Source organism: Cottoperca gobio, chromosome 7, assembly GCF_900634415.1.
Source record: "Cottoperca gobio chromosome 7, fCotGob3.1, whole genome shotgun sequence".
Classification (NCBI taxonomy): Eukaryota; Metazoa; Chordata; class Actinopteri; order Perciformes; family Bovichtidae; genus Cottoperca; species Cottoperca gobio.
In genome coordinates, this window is record NC_041361.1 from 2,913,334 (window position 1) to 2,930,777 (window position 17,444).

General features: G+C 41.3%; 1 protein-coding gene and 1 long non-coding RNA gene across 2 annotated transcripts in view; one reads left to right on the forward strand and one right to left on the reverse strand.

The window, feature by feature from the left end:
* The window catches only part of syt6a (synaptotagmin VIa), a 53,274-nt gene that overhangs the window by 16,598 nt on the left and 19,232 nt on the right, over positions 1 to 17,444 (forward strand). The window lies entirely within an intron of this gene.
* The window catches only part of LOC115011461 (uncharacterized), a 36,750-nt gene that overhangs the window by 2,847 nt on the left and 16,459 nt on the right, over positions 1 to 17,444 (reverse strand). Inside the window, exon 3 of the long non-coding RNA XR_003832585.1 lies at positions 1,578 to 1,632. This is a non-coding gene — a long non-coding RNA (uncharacterized LOC115011461). The remainder of the gene's footprint in view (positions 1 to 1,577; positions 1,633 to 17,444) is intronic.

Here is a 17,444-nt window from a genome sequence, read left to right on the forward strand (position 1 = left end):
GCATGTAAAATGGCACCATGGCGACCTCATTCTCTGCAAAAACAAGCCTAGACAAAGAATGCATTTTTTTTTGCTCGCTATGGTGGCGCTTTAGCTGCTCCTGGGACAACGAGAAGACAATTCGCTGCCTCAATTAAGTGCATACCTCACGTCACGTGCTTTCTCCAGGTGTAGTCGTAAAAAACAAACGCCTGTTGAATCTGTAAAACTAAATTACTATATTGGAGATTTGCAGAAGTACTGGGGGAGAACAACAAGAATGATTCGAGGACCGTAGGAGCTTTGCAAGACACTAGTCATTACGACGTGCAGCGCGTGCTTTAGGGCCCTCCAGTGCTTTGCATCAAGCACCAGAGTGTCATCATGACCCTCAGTACTCCATCTCTCCTCTCATGTTCGCCTAGATATATATATATATATATAATTATATTATATAGGTATATATATATATAATATATATATATATATATATAATATAATGTTATATATATATATATAGAATACCTATATATATATATAACAAATATATATTACATATATATTTGTTCCTATCCCGATCCTCCTCACCTATACTCTCTCTCTGTTCTACTCTCTATCTCTCTATCTGTTCTATCTCTCTCTCTATCTCTATCTCTCTCTCCTCTCTCGTCTCTCTCCTCCCTCTCTCTCTATCTATCTCTCTCTCCCCTCTCTCTCTCTACCTATCTCTCTCCCCTCTCTCTCTCTCTCTCTCCCCTCTCCTCTCTCTCTCTCTCTCCCCTCGCTCTCTCCCCTCTCTCTCTATACCTCTCTCTCTCCCCTCTCTCTACTCTCTCTCTCCTCTCTCTCTCTCTCTTCCTCTCTCCCCCTCTCCTCTCTCTCTACACACTCTATCTCTCTATCCCACTCTCTCTCTCTCTCTTCTAACCTACTCTCTCTATTCTCTCTCTCCCCTCTCTCTCTACTCTCTTCTCTCTCTCTCTTCGTCTCTACTCTCTACTCTCTCTCCTCTCTCTCTAATGTCTGTTTCTATATACTCTATCTTCTCTCTATCTCTACAACATACATATTATATATATCTATATATTTATATCTATATATATATATATACAACATACTATATACACACATATATACATATATATCGTGCTTTATATTTATTTATCTATTTACCTCATCCCATTCTCTCATAACCCACATCTCATCCTTTTCTTACTGCAACTGTGCAATACTGTTGGAGATGCTGTCACTTTTACACACTGTATGTTATTTATGTCTTTATGTCACTTTATCTATCGTTGTTTTTCTATCTTATTAATCATTTTATGTTCTTGTCATTTTTATTTTATCTTTTTATGACAAGTGCTCTTAAACGCAACTAGTGCTTTTATTGCTGAGCCCGTTCTCTCGCCAAAAACCTTTCATTGTACCGCTGACCCTGTGTGAACCTACATACGACTAATAAAACAGAAACTTGAACTTGGAAAAGCAGATGCTGGATACTCTACTATTCTGTAGTTTTCTGCACTGCTGTTTTAAAGAGTAAGTTTAAAAGAATAGTTCACTCAAAAACAACATAAGTTGTATATAGTACTCACCTCCCAAGGCTCTCTGTGGTCCCAGAAGGAGAAGGCGTTAAGGAGAACAGAGCACCTGTCAGAGCCCAAGAAGTTATAAAACAATGTCTTAGTGGAATCTGATTGCTTGTTATTTGGTTGCTCATCTGTTTAAGGTTCAAGCACCCAAAGAAAAATAGCAAAAACAAAATAAATGATTGGTCAATTGCTCAGCTGTTGCTTCAGAACAGCGCTGTTTGTTTTGTGTACAGGGTGTGTGTATAGGCGTGGTCCTGTCCGTCGTACGGAAACGGAACAGAGGAGATGGATAAACAGTCAGACACGGTTTAAGAGAGAGAGAGAGAGAGATGTAAGCCACGCACACAGATGTTTCCATTCGCCTCCCCCTGCTGATTTAAATGAGAAATAAAAAATATAATGCTTCTTGTGAAACAGAAGCATTATGTTGCTGTGATTTCGTCTTTCTGAGGCCAGAGGCAAGATGCTGCTCTGATGGTCCTGCTAATTTGGACGGCGATTTATTCACGCGCATGAGTTATTTTTTCACATTATTATTACGAGCATTATTAATAGGCTGATATTTATATTAAAATAGGCTTTTTAGTGATTCATTGGGAGAAAAATGTAAAATCAGTTAACCACATTACTGCCACCACTGCGACAATGGCTCTTCAGAAACGTATGGGTGACGTACAGTCTATGGTAAACACACAGACCCCTCCCTTTCTTTGTGTACACTCAGATATAAGTATCAGTTTAGGATGAATTTTGACCAATTCCCCTCGAAATGCTAGTCATTGCAGCTTTATAAGACTCTTTTTCCCCCAACATGTTAATCTTTACACACCCAACAGATATATATCCCCCTGAAGAGTTGGTTAAGATCAAAACAGAGCTATAACGGGGAGAGTATATGACCTATAAATATGTCTGGTGGTCATAAACGCGACTCCAAATGACAAAGAGTTTGCTAACATACATGTTCGCTAATCCCAAAGTGGCCATGAAAATCAATTAGTGATGCTTTACGCAGTCTGAGATTGAAAAGTTGACCTTTAATTATCCCGCTTTAATGAGTCAGATTAATGTGATTTGCAGGGATACAGTAGGTTGGAGTGTGAAGCACGTTTTGTGTGTATCAACTGGAATTAAAAGTTAAATTTGGCCTTTAATTACTGCGCTCCAAACTCAGAGGCAAAATGTTCACGCTTTATTTCTGCGATGTTGCGTCTAAGTTGACAATGCTGCCTGTTAGTTGCATCGCCCTCATTCACACCTCTCAATACAAGATAAATCATGCGTGGGACAGCAGTTTCTTCCCCACCGGCTCATTGGTATTGTGCTTAGCAACATACTGGCATTTGTTTGGCTAACACTCATCAGCAGTCTACCTTCAGCTGAGGCATCCCCATCCCTCCGCTTACACCCATCAATGCCCCATCACGGGTCTGTCCAGCCGCTGTCAGCCGATTGTCATGCTGTTCGCTTCTTATAACCCAATCTGTCATGCATTGTTAATGTCTAAAGGATATTGTTGTGTAACTTGCTTGCAGCAGCTACATCACAGGAAACTTAGTGATGTGATTCGACTACCTGATTACGAGTGCATCTGTTTCTTTAATATTAGATTTTATTTTTATATTTTTAAGGGGGTGGGGGTTTCATCTTACAGATGCCTGATTTGATTTTGATTGTTAAAGAAATGAAAGGGCGGCGTTGTAAGTTTAAATCACATTAAGCTTCTTAGCAGCAGGTGCAGTGTGCTGAAGCGGTCGGTGATGAAATCCTTAACTATAACTATACATGTGAACGCTGCAAATGCACCTAAAATTATAAATCCAACAAGTCCTATTTAACCTTACACCACAAAATACATTATTATTAGAAGCGTTTACGGTTTTGAAGCATAGAGTTTGGCAATTTGGCCGCCGCCATCTTGTTTTTTGGAACCAGAAGACACATGAGGGTGGGAAAATACAAGTACAAGTACAAATGAAGACATTTTTAGGAAAACCTAATGTTACAATTAACTGCCATGAACTGAAAAGAGACTGAGAGAAGGTTAAAGATGTAAGACGAAAAGACAGACAACACCGGACAAAACCTGCAGCAACCTGTCAATCACAAGGTAGCCACGCCCTGAAGCATACCCTGCTTTATTGTGTATTTTACTGAAGACTTCCAACTGGAGATTGACCCATTAAGTAAATGTTAACTTACACATTGAACCTTTAAACCTGAGCATACGTTGTTTTGGTAAACTTGCTGAAGAGACTGATGCTTTCGTTCTCCTTTGGAAAACATCCTCACCGGTATCCTCTTGATAAAACAAATATCCATAAAATATGAATCAAGGACAAGCCAACATATTGCATATCTAGTTTTAAAACATTCTGCAGGAGTATTTCGGCGTAATACATAATGCATTAGCTACTGTAACAGCAAAGAAACCCTCTGAGCTAATACATCTGCACCGTTCCTGTTATCCAGAACACACTTTCTAGGATCTCAATTTTGAATGCTTTGCTAACTGCACCATTTCATACATGTGTGCATCACTTGAAATGCAATTATTTTTTATCTATTTTGTCAGTGTTGCGCGTCTAATTGATTTCAAGGTGCTCCTGCAGTCGGAGCCTCTGGTCAGAGAAACATCCTCTGCGGACCAGAGCCTGTTGAAGAACTGATGCTAATGTAGATAAAGGGAAGACTTGCACTTTCTTCCCCCACCCCTCCTTCCCTTCCTCCCTCTCTCTGTTTCAGATTGTACTGATTGTGCTGCAATATGTCGCATGACTATGGTCAGGACTGCAGACTGAGGCGCAATGTCTCCCATGCTTATTAAATCAATGGTGTATGCTTCTATAAGCAGTGTGTGGATGTACATGTGTTCATCACAGCAGTTTACCGCAAGCTCTCTTGACACAGAACAAAGCAAAGGCTTGCATGTGTTGCTCATCAAAAAAGACTCCCTTTTGATCCCCTCATGACGCATTTGCCTAATTTCATTCTATGTAGAAATAAAACAACTCTTTGAATGTGTTATCTGGACATCTATTCAAAGAAAAGCTTTGATATTCATGAGGACATCTTCATGTATATTCATGCCCCTAAACTTATGCATGTTTCCTTTCTTTTGCTGCATTGCCTGTGTTTTTAGGGCACAAATAAACATTTCCTTGCAGGGTTTCTCTTTTGCTTTTCTCCTTCACTACATGTTTAGTGTCAACAATGCCGCCTGCAACAGAAGTTGAAGTGGCTTGTGGGTGTTTTAGCCCAACAAGATTGAAGTGAGAAGCTATTGAGCTTCTTTGACCGTCCGCTGGGCTGAGTGAGGGATCTGCCCCTAGACATTTGCACTACAGTATCCTGCTGACTTGCTCACACTGCCATAGAAACTGGGTTCCTGAGTGCAGTGGAGGCTCATTCTGTTCAGGAGCAAGCAAGGGAGAGGATCGGGAGGAGAGAGTGAGGGGGAGAAGAAGAAAAAAGATACACAGGGAGAGGAAAAAAAAGGAGCAGAGGGAGGGAGGAGAGAGAGAGAGAGAGAGAGAGAGAGAGAGAGAGAGAGGGATCAAGAGAGGAAAAGTGAGAGACACACTGCCACTGGTGAGTACAAAGCTGTCATAGCAGATTTAATCAGGGCTTAAAATCCAATGCTTTGAGCGTCTCTTTTTTTGCTTCTTTGTTTCTCTTTTGGCGATGGATTTGCCTGGCTTGATTTCACTGCTGTGCTGAGGTGCTGTGAAGCAGGTTGCAGGTTGTCAGTTTGTTGGGGGATGTGTGAGGGTGAGACGCACGGTCCTTCGCTCTCAGATGCAGAGCAGAGCAGCGGTGGCTTTTTATTTGTTAATCAGTCATTAGAATAGAATGGGAAATACTTTATTGTCTACTTTTTGCGTTCAAAAAGCAGAAATGTTGTCTTTGGTTTGCATGTGTTACATCTGCTATTAAATTACGATTAATACTGTTGTCATATTCTTTGACCAATATTTACTTTTGAATAATTCATGCTGAGATAAAACTACTACTTTTCTTTGGGCAGCCTTACTGACCAGATCATACTCTTCTCTATCATTTATGAAGCACCATGTTAATATTTGATAAGAGTGGATGTCTGCAGCTGCACTTTCCGCCTCTCTCTTACACACATCTGCCTATTATACTGCTGTGTGAACCAGGGTGAAAATTTGGCAAGATATTGACTTGTCCTTTCCACGGCTTTTTATTAATTATTGAACGACTGATCTCATGCTTTTTGTTCAAAAGTGCCACCTGAATGGCAACGGTGAAGAGACTTACTCAGCTGCAAACTGATAAGTCAGGTCATTGCTTTGTGCATGTTTTTTTGTCTCTGTCGGTTTCTGTTTGCACATCTCACTTTTTGCCCCCTCCTCCTCCTCCTCCTCGCCCTTGCTGGGTTTGATCAACGTGCATCATGACACTTTGATGAAGAGCTGTGGGGCTAATAGAGGGAGAGATACAGCAGGATTCCCTGTGCCTCATGCCAGCCTGAGTGCGAGGAAATTGTGATATTCTGATCATCGTCTGCCACATTACCAGGATTCAAAGTACTTCAGATGTGTTAATAAGCAAATATTCCTGCTTTAAAAATTGTGGGGAGTTAATCCTCTAGCTGTGTATGTTCATCTCTGCAGTTCACTTGGATCCCCTGCCTCCCGTCACCTGTTCCTACAGTGCAGTTATATTTATTTTCCTCCCCCTCCAGCAGCAGCATCTCAGGGAGAAGGCTGAATTAAACAAATCCAGCTCGACTTATCAGTTTTCTGCTGGCTCCTGCCTTGACTGGACCCCGGTGGCCTTTCTTGTCAGTGTATATACAGTATGTGTGTGTGGGGTGGGGTGGCTCTGCTCTGTATGTGTTACAAAGCGCATGTGACCGAGTTCATGCATGCATGTGAGTGTGTGAGAGTGTGTGTGTGTGTGTGTGTGAGAGTGTGAGCAGCATTGACATGATTGTGTGTGATCAGGATAGCCGCAGGGGTCTTCTTCCTTCTCTTTGTGAGAGGATTCAGGGATCCTGCCATTTGTTTTCTTCCCTCTCTCCAGTGACATGTTTTATGACTTCTTGTTAAAATGCCACTCACAAAGGCTGGACTCTAAATGTCCCTGTGCGGAAGCTTAGTCTGTAAACAATAGTGCACAGTGGTGTTATAAACCCATAAAGCACACCGCTGGGAATGCATGGATGCAGGGTGGGTTGAGATAAAGCTGAGCTCTCAGACAGCCCCCTCCAGGCACAATTTGTTTCAATACAATATAAAATTGGGCAGGATTCTGACAGCCCTATAGCCTGGATCAATACCCTGGTCGTCCATGAGAGGAAACAATATTGTTCTTATGAACAAGGGGATATATTGAAAATGATTGCGCTTGTTTAATGGCAGCAAGATGCGAGAAGCTAATGTAAGATAAAGCACCTGTGAGGAGGATCCTGCTTATGAGGTGGCCAAATGTTGCATCTCTGAATTGTTAGAGAGAGAAAAAGCTCTGCATGGCAGCTGATATGCAAATTGTTGTATAGCAAGTAGAGTTGGCCGACTGCCTTAGACCAAGTTAGACTTGTTCCAAAGTCTGCGCTTCAGCAACAACAAGCAGGTGAACTGCAAGTCCCTTGCATAAATATTTAACTATCATCACGTTAAAGAAAGAACTTGTGGCAGATAACTTAAGGACGAGTGCTCCTCCTTTAGCGGCGTATCCTGTAACCCTTCAGATTCTGCGACCTGTAGCAGTGCAATAACGATTGTGTTGCACTGTGTTCCCGCATTGAGGAGTAAACATAATTTTCCATCGCAGCAAAAATAAAAATGAGCGAGGACAGGGTTATTGAATGCCAAAGAGAAGTGATAAAACATGCGTTTGAAAGTCCGACACCCTTTCAGACAAAAAGAAAATGCTAATAAAATGCCAACACTTCAGTTAACCATCAGATAAGATAGTGTTTCACAAACCTTGTTAAGTCTTGAAATAAAGCTGGGACTGCTCATTGGTAAAGTCAGCAGTCAGTAAGTTACAAATTGCGACCTCCAAACTTGTCATATTGTCTAGTTTGAATACATCATAATCCATCCCATCATGCATCTAATGAACCCTTCAGATGTATCCTGTGACACATAGGAGAGGTCAGCAACCAGAGGATGGGAATCACTCAGACAACAGGAAGAAAGAGACGAGCAGCACAACCTCACAATTAAACAGCCGTCCAAATAGCTGCAGCTGATTATTATTCTAGTTTTCCTGACCAATTGATTAAAGCTTGGTATTATTGGAGAAACCAATGAGAAGCTAGCAAAAGTAAGCCGTATAAAAAGCCCAGCCCTGTGTTGTCAACTCTTTTCCAATGAAAGTAGCTAGTAGCATTAGCGCCGAAAGTCACTAGATCTAGCAAGATGTTGGCAACACTGACAGCCCGTTCCTTCAGGACTCCCTCCAAAGCCACTCCCAGAAAGTTAGTATGAACATAACCATATGCTAATTAACTCAAACAACCAGCATGGCTATTGTTAGTACCCACAGCTGCCAAGCTAGCAGCTTGTGGAAGACTCTGGTGACGCACATTACATCGACGGGCGGCTTGCTCGCAGGCAGGCAGGCAGGTAGGTAGGTCTGAATGAAATGATTGGACAGGCTTGTTACATTTTTGTCAGAGCATTTGATGTATTGATTGCTTTTAGGGTGTAAAGAGATTTCAACAAATATAACAAAGAAGGTTTCTAAAATACATTACCCAGCCGAGCTTTAATGGACTAATCCTTCCGCTCTAAAGATGTCTCCATTTCCCGCCAGATAAAATACCTAACAAAGATTTGAAAAGGGTTTCAAACATTATCCCCATTAGTAATTAACATTCTCATATAGCTTCTCAATTGCTAAATGATTGCACTTTCTATCTTAACTTGGAAGTAAAATAATAAATTATATAAATAATATCTACGAAGTCCAGGACAGTCATGAGTGGCAGGAAGCTTAAAAGCCTTTATTTCATTAAGCTTCAGGCACGGCTTCTTACTGTAAGTCACGTTGCAGCTATAAACCAAAGCTTTCATCTCAACCTGATGCTGTTGAACACTGTGATCTCTTCCCCAAAACAACACTTGCAGATATAATACCAAAACACCCTAAAGGCACTCTTTCACGCGGTGTTTTTGTCCGGTATACAGAAGAGTATAAATATAGGTTCCCTGAACACAAGAAAGTCAATAAGGACAGTTTCAGCAGCGGATGTTACATCTCAGAATGTTTTACAGGAGAGATTAGTGCCTCACAGAAAATATGGCTAACAAGATGTATACATTTTTTATTAGTTGGTTCTCTAGGAATGTACTACACTTGTTTCAGTTCTAAACAATAAGACTTGACACCGCTACCTTATAAAGAGCGTCTGAGCTGCAGCTGCACGATCGATAATAATTTATCAAGAGCTGCTGGATCAAATCAGCGTAGCTACGGAGAGGAGACATGTGTGGATTTAGCTGCTAAAGCCCTGCAGGTTGTTGAGCAGTGCTGGAGTTCGCTTTAGCCCGATAACGCTCTGCTCATGATAAAACGCTCTCTGCTTGCCATTTTTCATGTTATCAGCTGAGCTACATTGCATCACGAGGCGACCGTCTTCCAAACGCGTCGGTCTCAAATGTCAGGCCTCGGTTCATTCGACGGAGCCAAAGTGATGGATGCATCATTGCCTCAAGTTGACTTGTTGTCTGCAGCCATCATTCGGGGCCCAAAGGCTGAAGGTCGGGTCAAACCAAGGTTCTGCCCCACAAGGAAATCTGCATCTGCATTTTCTTTGTCACCGAGCGGTTTGATGCGTCGTTGAAAATTAACTTGGGAATAGAAGAGTGAAATTAAATATGAAGACACATATCACAGAGGTTATAACTTCAAAGGATGTAAGCGTATTCGCTTTCTAGCCGAGAGTTAGATGAGAAGATATCACTCGTGATAAATATGGAGCTACATGTGACAGCGGGTTAGCTTAGCTTAGCATAAAGACTGGATGCTACCGCTAGCCAGGCTCTGCCTAAAGGTAACAAAATCCTCCATAACCATAAAAGTTCTAGAAACTATAGAGGTGCTGGTTTTGTTAAAGACATATTCTACAGATATATAGTGCCTAAATAAAAAGCCATAGGTTCCGCGACTGCAGTGTGGCGCGGGGTAACTCTTACCCCATGCTACCTGTCTTTATGCTAAGCTAAGCTAACGCCTGGCTGTACCTACTGCACGTATTTATTGGACAAACATGAGTGTGGTATCAATCTTTCATCTAACTCCCGGCTAGCGAAGAAGTGTATTCCCCAAAGTGTCCAGCTTTGTCTATAGAGTAAATATGAAGCTACAGCTGATTAGCTTAGCTTAGCAGAAAGACTTGGAACGCCTTCGGATGCCTCATTGATGAGAGCCAGCCAAAATGTCAAATACTACTTCTACCACCAACAACAACATAAATAATATTAGTAATATGTACTGTTATGTATACATATTTATTGCCCGACTCGTTCTTCTAAATAAACTCTATTAAATATCCATTGCCTTGACAGCCTCTAGTAAACAATCAAACAATTTAATGGGCTCTTAAGAATGTGCCGAAACATATTACCATTTCAATTATGTTTCTCACACATATTATTCCTAAACCTAATCGGAGACATTAAGAAGCTATAGCGTCTTCCCACCCCCTCCGCATCACTCACACCCTCTATATGCTTGTGACAGAGTAGCTGCTAGCCATATTTATCGCCATGATTAACAATGAAATATTTCAGGGCACTGAAGCATTTTTAGTGGAGCAAAAGCTTTCATCGAGCAAAACCGGGCGCTTATGACTTCAATCTGTAATGGATGTAGCCCCCCACCCATTTAAAATCCCTAGTGAGGAAAATGACTGAGACTGAAAATGAGCTTAAGCTATTTTTTACAAGGATTGCTGCCAGTTAGTTTTATTGTCATGCCTCTGTATATTAAAATATCCATATAGTGGCATGTAGGAAACATGGGCCAACTCGGGAATAGGTTCTTGTAAAGTCGTACATTTTGAGCCTTTATTATTGGAGAGCATCACGCAGTCCACCTGCTCCGCTGGTCTCAGGAGTTCATATTCAAACTCCAGCTGCTTTGTGGTATTCTTTTCCTTCACATCTCATATAAAACAAATAATACAACTTCATATTGGATAGAATATTTATAGCTTTCAGAAGGGTCAAAATTCATTAGTTACAGAACGATGGGGCGACTCTGCGAGACAAGGCTGTGGAAGATGATGGATTGGGCAGGATGCAGACAGACCACATGTCAGGTGGCTCGGGGAATGGCCTGTTGCCTAACTGACTCGGCCTGCTGAGTAGAGCGAGGGCAATGATGAGGTGCCTCAATGTCAGGGGCTCATAGCAGCTGAGTTATGGAGTTCCGGACAGAGTGGTGAATGTAATGCCTGGAGGGGAAGGATGAAGCTCAACAAGTGTGTGTGTGTGTGTGTGTGTGTGTGTGTGTGTGTGTGTGTGTGTCAGCCAAGTATCCCCATAGGAAGTAACGTCCATATTGGACAATTCTGCATCTCATGATCCAATGCCAAGGTTCAGTGCCAGTACAGAGTGGGAGTGTAAAGGAGGACGGGACCGTGGATAACCAACTAGGCTAAGCTGATTTAGATGATTCATGTGCACAAATGGCACTCATTTTCTAAATAAAGTGGCATCATTGCTCCCTAGCAACGAGGCCACAGTGAAGACGTCACAGATGCGGACCATTCGCGGAGCAATTTACAGCAGAATGTATCAAAAGAAGACGTTTTGGGACTTTGTGGGATTGCTTCCTTTGGTTTTTGGACCCAACAAAAGGCTGTGAAACGTCAACTTCTACAACCGAGTTTGTGTAATATGTTTAAGTGAACATCTACAACAGGGTTCAACCAAATCACACACATTTATGTCAACTTCTTTTGATAACTACTATCATTTTTCTTTTCCATTTCCATTCAATGAGCCCCCCTGAAACAGTTTGGAGCCCTCCTGGGAAAGCAGCTGGTACCGTCAAAATAAATGATAAGTATATATAATAAATGAAGTGGAGAAAAAAAAGACGCTTTATGACCTATTTCTATGTAAAAGGGCCGTGTTCAAATATAAATAGAAGACTGGCCTACTTTAACATCTATAGAGCAGATCTGCGTAGCGTATACGCCTGATGTAGCCACTTTCATTGATTATAATGCAAGCGTAGCATACGTTATGCGTTCAATGCAGCATCCAACAAAGGCAGCATGTTACTTCCATTACATTTCCATCGCCCATGATTGTTTCCTAAACTTAACTAAGTGTTTTATGGCTTAACCTTAAGCCAAACATCTTCTAACCGTAGCCATATTGTAGTTGCCACATGCAGATATGCCAGAAAGCTACATAACATTGCTCACTTTTGCACACAAGGTGGCAAATATTGCACACGGCTCTTTCAATAAATGTCCTGTTAAATCTGCATAAAGCCGTCAGGAACAATATACGTACAGCATGTCTGAGTGTCAAAAAGCAATTACTCTAGAAGCCTGTGCAAAGTGCTCATCAATGTCAAAGTATGAAATGGCAGAAAAAAATATTATTTTTCCAACATATTTATATACATACATACTTGTACTTTATATAAAAAATATTAGGCTGGCATCATTCGTTAGCTAAAAACTGTAGTTTTTAGCTAACGTTACTAAAACAGAAGTAAGTAGTGTATTTCTCTTGGGAACTATTTTCAGCAGCGGATTAACACACATGCTATTTGTGGCAGTGAGATGTGCTTATGCTCATTGTGATGCAGGAACATGTCACCCAGTGCAACAGTGGGGCGTACTGAGCTGTTAATAGCTTTTGGTCAAACGACGGACATCTATGGCACAGAGGAATACGATCCATCAGGCTTCAGCTACACCGACAACACGTATAACTCATTGCTGCTTTTGATCTTTTCGTGGAATTCGCTGACAGTAAGAAAAATGTAGTGTATCACTAGACTTATCCTTGAGAGAAGTTCCTGCTGTTACTGCTGTTGAGGAGGCAGGTTTCTTTTTTTTCTTACTTTCTGAGGATGGAAAAGATGATTTCCCACCAGTCGCATAGCAGCTTTTTTATTTGGGTAAACAAGACACATCTAAAGCGTCTCATGGGCAGCAGAACTGAGACATGATGCGGACTTGGCACAGCGTGAAATACTAATTTATACTTCATATAAATTTCATCTGTACTTACAAATAGAGTTTAACTTAACGTTATTCATGATACTAAATATAGTTACCTGTTTTACGTCTTTATTTACATACATTACTGATGCAAAAGAATAACTTAGTTATAGATGGAAGTTGTGCTTTTGACATGTTAGTGAAGATGAAATAACATGTGTCCAAAGGTTCTTCAAAGGGTTTTCATTGATAATGTTTTATTTAAGTGTGGCACACACACACACACACACACACTTTCAGCTAATTCTGTATATAAATGTGTTTATATAGTGGTTATAAAGTGGTGCAAATGATTGTTTCTTAAATGTTTTTAAATCTCCCCCCTACACGTTACATTAACGTTACTCTACGGTCTATATTTTGTATATATTATTAATTTTTTTAAGTTATATTTTTGGGCTTTTCATGCCTTTATGATAGTGAAAAGTGCAGATTGTGAAAGGGGAGAGCGAGAGGGAACGACATACAGCAAACGCCACAGGTCGGACTCGAACCAGTGGCCGCTGTGGGCAAGGACTAAGCCTTTGTATATGGGACGCCTGTGCTACTGGACGCCCCATATTATTATTTTTTATTTAATTTTTGTTCTTATCCATCCATTCATCCATTCATCCATTCATCCATCCATCGTCTATCCGCTTATCCGGGGATCGGGTCGCAGGGGCAGCAGCTCCAGTAAGGAACCCCAATCTTCCCTTCTCCGGGCCACATCCTCCAGCTCCGACTGGGGGATCCTGAGGCGTTCCCAGGCCAGTGAGGAGATATAATCTCTCCACCGAGTCCTGGGTCTTCCCCGGGGTCTCCTCCCAGCTGGACATGCCCTGGAACACCTCCCTAGGGAGGCGCCCAGGTGGCATCCTTACTAGATGAACCACCTCAACTGGCTCCTTTCAACGTAAAGGAGCAGCGGCTCTACTCCGAGTCTCTCACGGATGGCTGAGCTTCTCACCCTATCTCTAAGGGAGACGCCAGCCACCCGTCTGAGAAAACCCATTTCACCAGCAAATTCCTTGGAGGTGAAAACCTACATGGCAATAAAAATGATTCTGATTCTGACGGTCATTAGTTCGTTTTAAAACACACAAGACAAAACTTTGAGACAAATGGTTTCGTTCAGAGCCGTAATGTAGTGCATCAATCTTCAATTTGAGCTGTGCCTCCGGAAAACCATAGTGCATTTCAAGTGCTAATGAGTAACGGATTGATTTTGCCGTGTGCCTCTTAAGGTTAACTGCAACAGAAATGCAACAGTGTAAACATCTACCGCTCAAAATCTTTCTATTTTTTTCCAATGTTTATTTCCTCTGAAGCACTGCAATCTATTTCAACATTTGCTCTCAGCAAACAGCCCCCATGAGTAACGGCAACCTGGCAGGCTGAAAGCTGTGCGACGGAGATAGGGGCTCCTGGTCAACAAGCAGGTTAATTGTGTGATAGGACCAGATGCTAATGCTGGACCGAACTCAACAATCACAGCTCTGCGGGACGCTCCCTCGTGGCTTCTGATTGGCCGCAGAACACAGCAATCAACTCACATTTGACACTATGGAAAATATTCTCAGGCCAAAATGTATTGAATTTTGTAACGAGTTTAATATTCCAGGTTTTCTGGATAGATGACAGCAGTGTTTGGGACCGTTTGGGGGATTAGATCACGTGCAGGGGAAGAGACACTGCACTTTGATTAACTTCACACTTGTGGAGGAGAACAGCTTTCCTGAGAGTCTCTCCTGGGTGGATTATTTGGTGTGAGAGCTGTTACATTGTTGAAACCCTCTGAAGGCCATTAGCAAACTCAAGTGATTACGAGGTAAGAGAGTGGGAACGCGAGGCGTAGAGTGGGAACCTTTTGGACGATGACAAATATTTAAGAACAAGTCGATATCTAAAAAAACGTTTATATAAAAATCAGAACGACAATCATCACATTCGATTCAGGTTAGTTCAAATCTCTAATATGATTAATGCTGGAGTTAAGGGTGTTATTAGGAACATTACCTTTTACGCAGTCATGTAGTCTGAGGTACCAGCTGCGATTCCTTCCATATGCGTCATGTTAGCTTCCGCACACAGATGTTGTGGTGTGTTGTGTATCATTTTGGAGAACATGAAGATGAGTATTTCTAAGTGTCATCCTTGATTGTTTAAAAATGTGAAACCCATTTGTTGAAAAGGCTTATTTTGTTCCCGGGAAATAGACTTGATCGCGTTCTGTCGAGTTGTTTAGCTTAGCTTAGCATAAGACAGCAAACAGGGGCATCTATCATGTTTGTTTTGTACGAATTGAACAAAGAAGATACAACATGTTGATGGGGGAATTAAGAGGTGCTGGTAGGTGTGTTTTGTTATCGTTAGACAGAGCAAGGCTAGCTGTTTTCGAAGGTCTATATCATCTATGTTTTAAATTATGGGGGTGAGTAAAGTCGAATAGTTATTATTTTTGAATTTCAGCAACACAATCTGTCCTTCTGAGTGCCTCCATCCTTCAGCTGTCACTGAGTTTGAACATTTTCACCGTGACAGTTATCTGGACCAGACCTCTCTGTCGTGCATTTTGGCAAAACGGAGCCCAAAATAAAAACACCACCCTACTCTAATAGACAGCTTCGAGGTATTTGAACATATTTCCACTTGACGGTATATCTTGGCCTCGCAGGTTGGAGCTGTCAACCAGACTGAATGGTTGAGCTGATAAACAAGAGTGAGAGAAGGTGCATCCTCCAAATCTTTTGTCTGCACTGTTGCATTTGACGTAGCACCCAATTCTCTGTTTTTTCGCTTAGGGCTGCAGAGTTCACATAATGGAAAAAAGTTATCTATTGTGTCTTTAAAAGGGTCAGTCTCTTTTATCTTTATTGCAACAAGCTGGGTACTCGGACTGAACCACAACTTTTAGTAAGGTGGAAATAGCCTTAATCCTCCCTGCTACTTTCAGTGTTTACTCACCGTTTCAAATCATTAAAACTCGTTTACAAACCCGATTACTACATGAAACATCAAACTAAAGCAATCAATGATGACTCTTAGAAAATTCCTCCATAAATAAAACCTCTTTTTTCCACTCTGGTGTGAAAAGTATTTTTTTGCTCCACAGCCTCAAATTCCTCTTCACACCTCCGGCTGATCTTCTGCCGTCTAAACTCCTCTTCGCATGCGGTGGGGCTTTAGGATTTGGGGATCTGAGGGATTATGGGATTTCCTGATTACGCTGAAAAAGACACCATGAGATACAGAAATCCAAAAATGGCAGAGGTACCCACATCAAGATTAGAGTGTATTATATCCACCCTTAGGGAGAGAGGACAGGAAAGCCACGACTGACAGCTTTGAAACAAGTGTGTTCGGGAAACATTTACAATTTAAGGAGATTGTGGTGAAACTACAAAGTCTACTTTCTGCCGAAGGCAGTTGCACAACTGCTTCGACTTTTCTAATTTCATGAAATGTCATTGCATGTTGTCTAAAGTGTACTTCTCCTTAACCACTTTAATTTTCTCTGGGAATTGTAACCATTAATAACAAGTCAACTGCACACGATGCTCTTACACTTAAATGTTTGGGCTGAAATTACTTTTACACTTGCTGCAATTTATACATTATGGGTTGCAAGAAAAAAAAATGTATATTTGTGGATGCTGGGGGATAATAAACGATTATTTTTGGGAAGAAAGATATTAATTCTATTAAAATCATAAGGAATACAAATCACAGAAAGACGTAATTATTTTTTCTTGTCATAAATAGTTGCTTGCCCACATTTGCACGTTTTATTTTGCAGCACTTTTCTCTTCACTGTGGAAATATCAGATGTCATGTGTGGCAGGCATAGAGCATAAGTAATTGTGTGCTACAGAAAGCAGCAGCACGCACCACCATCCTTAGACATCGGCCTTTAGGTAAATGAAGTCAACAGTGCACGGCACAGCAGTCATTTAATTGCTATTGATGACTGAGAGGTAATTAGGGACTTTATGTAAATTATTGGGGTGTTGAATCTTATGGTTCACTCTTTAAGAACAAAACAAAAGCAAGGCCCTCCCAAGTTGTTAGTATTCCCTTTGATTTGACATGTAACCAGCATGCGACTTGTAAAGGTGGGGAACTGACAAATACATCTGCTACTTCAGAACCACGGACAGCGCCATGGATTTATCACACAGTCACCTAAAAGCACAAAGAACTTTCACGCAGACACCAACTGATTGTTAGCTAAGCCCTGGTTTGTCTGTCTCAGCAACACACTCTGGCACCGCAGAGCGTGATGTGCACATGCTCTTGTAGAAACCCAAAATACAAGTAGGAACCTTAAAAATTAGAATAATATATATAATATAATAATAATCCCCTTTAGTAATGTAAACTTTGAGTGCTGTAATAATACAATAATGAGTTTTGAACGACACACCACTGACATCCACAAATGCTGCCAACAAAGACTCTCTGCCACACCCACACACACACACTCACACACACACACACACACACAGAGAGAGACACACACACACACACTCACACACACACACACACACACACACACACAAATGATTGGCCTACTCATCTACAGCCTTTCAGACCTCAACAGCAAAGCCATTAAATGAAGAGCACACACACCATAGCACATGACCCCAGACATTATTCACACT